This window comes from Ranitomeya imitator, chromosome 9 (genome assembly GCF_032444005.1).
Source record: "Ranitomeya imitator isolate aRanImi1 chromosome 9, aRanImi1.pri, whole genome shotgun sequence".
Classification (NCBI taxonomy): Eukaryota; Metazoa; Chordata; class Amphibia; order Anura; family Dendrobatidae; genus Ranitomeya; species Ranitomeya imitator.
This window is the reverse complement of record NC_091290.1, coordinates 150,931,741-150,941,653: the sequence shown is the minus strand read 5'-3', so window position 1 is coordinate 150,941,653 and position 9,913 is coordinate 150,931,741.

Here is a 9,913-nt window from a genome sequence, read left to right as displayed (position 1 = left end):
GCTGCAGTCACACACAGCCCTGTGGGTCGGGGGGGGATATTTTTTACCCCATGTCGTATCCCATTGTATGTATGACTCTCGGGGCATCAGTGTAGCAGGATATAAGTGTGTATACAGCGTGCACACTGCGCCAATGTACACCAAATCCTGGAGGACAATGCCAGCAGACGTGCGGAGATCGCAGAGATGAGAGCGTTCCAGGAATGTCTGATCGAAGGGTGCATGGGGTGCACTGTACTGTCATATGGGGGGCTCTCAGTGTACTCCATTCCCAGATGAAAAAAGGATAACGCTTACACCCTTCATGAATGACTGCCATCCCAGAACCTGTGCGGCAGATCCTGCACAATGTACGCATCCTTTAAAGGCGTTGAGCATGATGGTAGTTCAGATTCATAAGCGACCCCCTTAATTGTCTGCGGTGGTGCAGGTGTCACTTACCTTGCTCAGAAGGTAACGAATAGAATGGAGATTGTGTGATCTCGTACCCCTGTGCCGCACCTAAGCCCCTCCACCTTGTCACTTTGCACTTCCCCGGCAATCTGTGCGGATGCTCTCGCCCCATTAGATGAGGATATTGGGAGATGATCGCACGGAGGGTCTAAGGTAACGCTCCTGGAGATGGGAGATAATGGGACGCACGCTGGTTTCGTCTTCTGGCTGAAAGTTTATCTTTTATATCGTTTACACTGGAAGGAAGAGCACGATCTTATCTGGGGTGAAACTCAGGGGAGGAGAAGGGGGAAAAAGAAAGATTTTAGAACAAGAACCATGGTCCGGAGATCAGATTTCTGATTAAACTCTGGACCCACAAAAGGCTGATTAGATCTGAAAACCAAATCCATCTCGTTTATAAGACTGATGTATGGTAGGATTAGATACCGCTGCCGAGTCTATGCCTAATACATGTGATACTCATTGCTGTATCTATGGCGAAACCAAAGAAATGAGCCGAGCATAAGTTGGTATATATGCAGTGTATAAGAGCACATTTACACTGCCGCTATTCTCCAGACAAAACCAAAGGAAAAAAAGAGCATATACCCTGTAGTAAGTAATATAGCAAAATCAAGGTAGAACTGTTAAATCCTAGCATTGCAGGTCTCCATTGGATGCACCTGACTACCTTTGACTAAGAACCAGGGACTGTGGCCACTAGAGGTGTCCGTCTGCTGGATGGAGTGTGCTGCTGGTGAGTGACCAGCCAAAATGTGAGCTGTAGAAGAGGGAGATGTGCCAGGGTCTCTCTCTAAATGGAGCCTGCATGGGTCAGTTAGGAAAGCTGAGCAGTCTGTGTGCTGGAGCTGCAGAGAGCCGTGTGGAAGCTGCAGCTTGTCCAGTGTGAACTGTGCCCAGAGTTGATAACTTGTTTGGCACAGGACGTTTCTGGGCTAGGAGGATCGGCCTCTTCTGTGTATGAAGTTTGCATCTGGGAAAGCACTGTACAGTTGTGGGACAGCCACACTGACATATGTGCTGCTGAATTAACTGTTTATTTGCTTTGATACCTTTGTGTCCATAAGAGGCTTTTTAGGTTTTGAATCTATTTTGAGTTTTATGAAAGCAATAAAACTGCACCTGTTTGGACCAAACCTCAGCCTGTGTGAACGCTGCCTAATGCCTATCTGAGAGCGTGGATCCCTACAGTAATAGTACATGTAAATAACATAGGGGACACAACACTATCTTTGATCCAAAAAAAAGCATAAAAGCCATCGTACTGCGACAAGGTGACCCAATCGGGATCATCCTATCCTGTCTCTTACCTTGAGTCAGCGAGCCTTAATGTAGATGAGGGCAGAGCAGGTCGGGCCCGACTGTTCAGACACCTATCCGTGGAGGGCTACATTAATGATATGCCTAGCTCACCCCTGTTTGTACAAGAAACTACAGCAAAACCAAAGAAATGAGCCGCAGCATAAGTTGTCCTACTCACTTACTACAAGGCATATTTTCTTGGCTTTTGTATGTATCTAATCTGTGATGCGGTCTGCTCAGCCACTCTTGGGCAAGGATGATGGGAGTGCTTGTACAGTCCTGGCGTCCAGGTGACCCTTTGCTCACAGTTCAGTCTGGATTTTCCACGTGAAGCGGATTTGCGAGGTGCGGGCTCTCTTGTGCCCATCACGGGCGTCTGTCATTACCTCGCACAGTTACCTGGAGTTCAGCCGTTAATATTAATAGACAATGAAAGCTGAACCGCTTCAGTGCAAGGTGTGAAATGAGTGCGGCCAGCGCTGTCACAGGCGACACGGGCGCGGAGAGGGTTACACGTGTCCTGCCAGCACCAGACAAAGTGGGAAAGGATGTCACCCTTCATAAATATGGAAAGAGCCCGCGGCCCTCACTGCTGGGCACGGGGGGCTGACATAATCCCCCACGTCTGTGTGAGCTGCACATTATCTGAGTTCGACAAGAATGTTTCCTTTCCGTGACAGCAAGCAGAGATTTTTAAAATCTATTAGTGTTCCAAACTTTCCGTTATTAGGCAATGATTCAGCTCAATTATCACAGACCTTTCATTGTAAAATATAAGGATGATGGACGGCATGTGGGCATCCATGGGCAGCTGAATAAGTGTCCCTGTAGTCCGAGACGCTGATCCCAGTGATGGTTGTGGAGAAAAAAAAAAGAGGAGATAAGCGTCACCATGCGGCCCCTTGTCCCTCAGACTCCTGTATAACGCGCCTCCAGGGACGGCTACAAATCAGTCCTCGTGATTTTTTTGGCAGGGAGCCCTCTGCAGTGAAAAATCCATGCAGACCCCCCTAATATACCACCCTCCTCAATATATAACCATGAGGACCCTCAGAGAGAAACCCTGCAGAACAGACCCAAACTACGTATATACAACTATATAATACATCCGCAGACAGAACACATTGTTGTGCAGATTTCCCTCTGGATCTTCTCTATACACAATGTATAACCGAGAAACAGGAATGTCAACCGTCCAGAAATTGCAGGACCGTGCGTTAATTAAAAAAAAATTATTTTTTTTTTTTTTTGTTTGTTTGAAGACACTACTCAGTAATTCTCATCCCTATACAGTGACTGCATCCAACATCTCATCAGAGTTCTGGGCTGTAGACATGGAGCGCTGATATCTACTATATAATCAATTATTGGTTCCCAATTTGTCCGTAAAAACAAACTGCCTGGGATATTTTTTTATTTTTTTTTTAAAAGTCCTATCCATCACTAGAGATCAGCGGTGACATCACTGAGAATGTCTCCTATCCATCACCAGAGATCAGAGGTGACATCACTGAGAATGCCTCCTATCCATCACCAGAGATCAGCGGTGACATCACTGAGAATGCCTCCTATCCATCACCAGAGATCAGCGGTGACATCACTGAGAATGCCTCCTATCCATCACCAGAGATCAGAGGTGACATCACTGAGAATGTCTCCTATCTATCACCAGAGATCAGCGGTGACATCACTGAGAATGCCTCCTATCCATCACCAGAGATCAGCGGTGACATCACTGAGAATGTCTCCTATCCATCACTAGAGATCAGCGGTGACATCACTGAGAATGCCTCCTATCCATCACCAGAGATCAGCGGTGACATCACTGAGAATGCCTCCTATCCATCACCAGAGATCAGCGGTGACATCACTGAGAATGCCTCCTATCCATCACCAGAGATCAGCGGTGACATCACTGAGAATGCCTCCTATCCATCACCAGAGATCAGCGGTGACATCACTGAGAATGCCTCCTATCCATCACCAGAGATCAGAGGTGACATCACTGAGAATGTCTCCTATCCATCACCAGAGATCAGAGGTGACATCACTGAGAATGCCTCCTATCCATCACCAGAGATCAGCGGTGACATCACTGAGAATGCCTCCTATCCATCACCAGAGATCAGCGGTGACATCACTGAGAATGCCTCCTATCCATCACCAGAGATCAGAGGTGACATCACTGAGAATGTCTCCTATCTATCACCAGAGATCAGCGGTGACATCACTGAGAATGCCTCCTATCCATCACCAGAGATCAGCGGTGACATCACTGAGAATGTCTCCTATCCATCACCAGAGATCAGAGGTGACATCACTGAGAATGCCTCCTATCCATCACCAGAGATCAGCGGTGACATCACTGAGAATGCCTCCTATCCATCACCAGAGATCAGCGGTGACATCACTGAGAATGCCTCCTATCCATCACCAGAGATCAGCGGTGACATCACTGAGAATGCCTCCTATCCATCACCAGAGATCAGAGGTGACATCACTGAGAATGCCTCCTATCCATCACCAGAGATCAGAGGTGACATCACTGAGAATGCCTCCTGTCCATCACTAGATATCGGCGGTGACACCATTTTTCTATCTGGTAATATTTTGCGCCTTTTGGTCTCCGGATTTCTCGCGGTATTCTCAGCTGTTGGAATCTGCGCTGTTTGAGCCTCGTCCGCTCGCTGCACTCAGGCGCCACCTGAGTGGCGGCTTTCAGCACGTTTCTCGCTGTCCCGGCTGTGCTCGCTCCAGGATGATGTCACCCCGGCCTGGTTCTCCATATATTGGGTGTCCTGCTGGATCAGCTGAAGATATTTTTGCACCCCCCTCTTTACTCCGGCTGCCATTTTTAGATCCTAGAGAATATCCCAGACTGTAATATGGCTATAAATACCGGGACATTATCCGCAGACAGATGATCTGAGCAGCATGCGGAGGCTACGGTGGCAGAACAAAAGCGTGTGACCATGTCACATGATGCCGACAGTCACAGATGGTATTAACGGGGTGAAGCGCTATCCCTTTATTTTGATAATTTTTGCATTGAAATTCCTTTTATACAGCAAATGATCCCAGAATTGTGAAAATCCAGCGTTCTTTTCCATTGAATTGGATTGTTAATGTTTCCAGTAGTACTAGGCATTGCGATCAGTAACCTGAGCTGAGACTCACAATGTGGGGGGACTTGGGGTGCACCCCTGACACGGTACACGGAAACGGATTCCAGCTGTTGGCAGCGCTCAGACACACAACATCTGGACTGACAAACCCAAACTAAACAAGTAGAAGATGGATACAATAGAAGGCTGGGAAATGTCACAATTCTGCTGCCGCTTCCTATGTGTTAACCCTTCACCGCCCTGGAGCGTTGCATCATCCTCTATTGTACCAGAGGAATCGCCGGCTGCAAAACCAGAACGTCGTCGTCATCACCATCATCCTCACCTCCACCTCTGATTACAGTAGACACAAAGCTGATAATTATTTATATTGTGCAGCAACTGCTGGGAAATCTTATGTCAGCACTCGCTCCTCTGTGTGTGTGTGTGTGTGTATATATATATATATATTAGAAATGGGGAGGTGTAAGCCTGCAGGAGGGGTGAACCCTGCAACTTTTTTTCGCCACAACTATGGCTTCTATAGTTCCATCCCAGCTTAACTCTACTTGTTCTACTCCAGTGCTGCACTCACTATTCTGCTGGTGCAGTCACTGTGTACATACATTACATTACTGATCCTGAGTTACATCCTGTATTATACCCCAGAGCTGCACTCACTATTCTGCTGGTGCAGTCACTGTGTACATACATTACATTACTGATCCTGAGTTACATTCTGTATTATACCCCAGAGCTGCACTCGCTATTCTGCTGGTGCAGTCACTGTGTACATACATTACATTACTGATCCTGAGTTACCTCCTGTATTATACCCCAGAGCTGCACTCACTATTCTGCTGGTGCAGTCACTGTGTATATACATTACATTACTGATCCTGAGTTACATCCTGTATTATACCCCAGACCTGCACTCACTATTCTGCTGGTGCAGTCACTGTGTACATACATTACATTACTGATCCTGAGTTACATCCTGTATTATACTCCAGAGCTGCACTCACTATTCTGCTGGTGCAGTCACTGTGTACATACATTACTGATCCTGAGTTACATCCTGTATTATACCCCAGACCTGCACTCACTATTCTGCTGGTGCAGTCACTGTGTACATACATTACATTACTGATCCTGAGTTACATCCTGTATTATACCCCAGAGCTGCACTCGCTATTCTGCTGGTGCAGTCACTGTGTACATACATTACATTACTGATCCTGAGTTACCTCCTGTATTATACCCCAGAGCTGCACTCACTATTCTGCTGGTGCAGTCACTGTGTACATACATTACATTACTGATCCTGAGTTACATCCTGTATTATAGCCCAGAGCTGCACTCACTATTCTGCTGGTGCAGTCACTGTGTACATACATTACTGATCCTGAGTTACATCCTGTATTATACTCCAGAGCTGCACTCACTATTCTGCTGGTGCAGTCACTATGTACATACATTACTGATCCTGAGTTACATCCTGTATTATACCCCAGAGCTGCACTCACTATTCTGCTGGTGCAGTCACTGTGCACATACATTACATTACTGATCCTGAGTTACCTCCTGTATTATACTCCAGAGCTGCACTCACTATTCTGCTGGTGCAGTCACTGTGTACATACATTACATTACTGATCCTGAGTTACCTCCTGTATTATACTCCAGAGCTGCACTCACTATTCTGCTGGTGCAGTCACTGTGTACATACATTACATTACTGATCCTGAGTTACATCCTGTATTATACCCCAGAGCTGCACTCACTATTCTGCTGGTGCAGTCACTGTGTACATACATTACATTACTGATCCTGAGTTACATCCTGTATTATACCCCAGAGCTGCACTCACTATTCTGCTGGTGCAGTCACTGTGTACATACATTACATTACTGATCCTGAGTTACATCCTGTATTATACTCCAGAGCTGCACTCACTATTCTGCTGGTGCATCACTGTGTAGATACGTTACATTACTGATCCTGAGTTACATCCTGTATTATACTCCAGAGCTGCACTCGCTATTCTGCTGGTGCAGTCACTGTGTACATACATTACTGATCCTGAGTTACATACTGTATTACACCCCAGAGCTGCACTCACTATTCTGCTGGTGCATCACTGTGTACATACATTACATTACTGATCCTGAGTTACCTCCTGTATTATACTCCAGAGCTGCACTCACTTTTCTGCTGGTGCAGTCACTGTGTACATACATTACATTACTGATCCTGAGTTACATCCTGTATTATACCCCAGAGCTGCACTCACTATTCTGCTGGTGCAGTCACTGTGTACATACATTACATTACTGATCCTGAGTTACCTCCTGTATTATACTCCAGAGCTGCACTCACTATTCTGCTGGTGCAGTCACTGTGTACATACATTACATTACTGATCCTGAATTACATCCTGTATTATACTCCAGAGCTGCACTCGCTATTCTGCTGGTGCAGTCACTGTGTACATACATTACATTACTGATCCTGAGTTACATCCTGTATTATACTCCAGAGCTGCACTCACTATTCTGCTGGTGCATCACTGTGTACATACGTTACATTACTGATCCTGAGTTACATCCTGTATTATACTCCAGAGCTGCACTCACTATTCTGCTGGTGCAGTCACTGTGCACATACATTACATTACTGATCCTGAGTTACATACTGTATTACACCCCAGAGCTGCACTCACTATTCTGCTGGTGCATCACTGTGTACATACGTTACATTACTGATCCTGAGTTACATCCTGTATTATACTCCAGAGCTGCACTCACTATTCTGCTGGTGCAGTCACTGTGCACATACATTACTGATCCTGAGTTACATCCTGTATTATACTCCAGATCTGCACTCACTATTCTGCTGGTGCAGTCACTGTGTACATACATTACATTACTGATCCTGAGTTACATCCTGTATTATACCCCAGAGCTGCACTCACTATTCTGCTGGTGCAGTCACTGTGTACATACATTACATTACTGATCCTGAGTTACATCCTGTATTATACCCCAGACCTGCACTCACTATTCTGCTGGTGCAGTCACTGTGTACATACATTACATTACTGATCCTGAGTTACATCCTGTATTATACCCCAGAGCTGCACTCGCTATTCTGCTGGTGCAGTCACTGTGTACATACATTACATTACTGATCCTGAGTTACCTCCTGTATTATACCCCAGAGCTGCACTCACTATTCTGCTGGTGCAGTCACTGTGTACATACATTACATTACTGATCCTGAGTTACATCCTGTATTATAGCCCAGAGCTGCACTCACTATTCTGCTGGTGCAGTCACTGTGTACATACATTACTGATCATGAGTTACATCCTGTATTATACTCCAGAGCTGCACTCACTATTCTGCTGGTGCAGTCACTATGTACATACATTACTGATCCTGAGTTACCTCCTGTATTATACCCCAGACCTGCACTCACTATTCTGCTGGTACAGTCACTGTGTACATACATTACATTACTGATCCTGAGTTACATCCTGTATTATACTCCAGAGCTGCACTCACTATTCTGCTGGTGCAGTCACTATGTACATACATTACTGATCCTGAGTTACATCCTGTATTATACCCCAGAGCTGCACTCACTATTCTGCTGGTGCAGTCACTGTGCACATACATTACATTACTGATCCTGAGTTACCTCCTGTATTATACTCCAGAGCTGCACTCACTATTCTGCTGGTGCAGTCACTGTGTACATACATTACTGATCCTGAGTTACATCCTGTATTATACCCCAGAGCTGCACTCACTATTCTGCTGGTACAGTCACTGTGTACATACATTACATTACTAATCCTGAGTTACCTCCTGTATTATACTCCAGAGCTGCACTCACTATTCTGCTGGTACAGTCACTGTGTACATACATTACATTACTGATCCTGAGTTACCTCCTGTATTATACTCCAGAGCTGCACTCACTATTCTGCTGGTGCAGTCACTGTGTACATACATTACATTACTGATCCTGAGTTACATCCTGTATTATACCCCAGAGCTGCACTCACTATTCTGCTGGTGCAGTCACTGTGTACATACATTACATTACTGATCCTGAGTTACCTCCTGTATTATACTCCAGAGCTGCACTCACTATTCTGCTGGTGCAGTCACTGTGTACATACATTACATTACTGATCCTGAGTTACATCCTGTATTATACTCCAGAGCTGCACTCACTATTCTGCTGGTGCATCACTGTGTAGATACGTTACATTACTGATCCTGAGTTACATCCTGTATTATACTCCAGAGCTGCACTCGCTATTCTGCTGGTGCAGTCACTGTGTACATACATTACTGATCCTGAGTTACATCCTGTATTATACCCCAGAGCTGCACTCACTATTCTGCTGGTACAGTCACTGTGTACATACATTACATTACTGATCCTGAGTTACCTCCTGTATTATACTCCAGAGCTGCACTCACTATTCTGCTGGTGCAGTCACTGTGTACATACATTACATTACTGATCCTGAGTTACATCCTGTATTATACTCCAGAGCTGCACTCACTATTCTGCTGGTGCAGTCACTGTGTACATACATTACATTACTGATCCTGAATTACATCCTGTATTATACTCCAGAGCTGCACTCACTATTCTGCTGGTGCAGTCACTGTGTACATACATTACATTACTGATCCTGAGTTACATCCTGTATTATACTCCAGAGCTGCACTCACTATTCTGCTGGTGCATCACTGTGTACATACGTTACATTACTGATCCTGAGTTACATCCTGTATTATACTCCAGAGCTGCACTCACTATTCTGCTGGTGCAGTCACTGTGCACATACATTACATTACTGATCCTGAGTTACATACTGTATTACACCCCAGAGCTGCACTCACTATTCTGCTGGTGCATCACTGTGTACATACGTTACATTACTGATCCTGAGTTACATCCTGTATTATACTCCAGAGCTGCACTCACTATTCTGCTGGTGCAGTCACTGTGCACATACATTACTGATC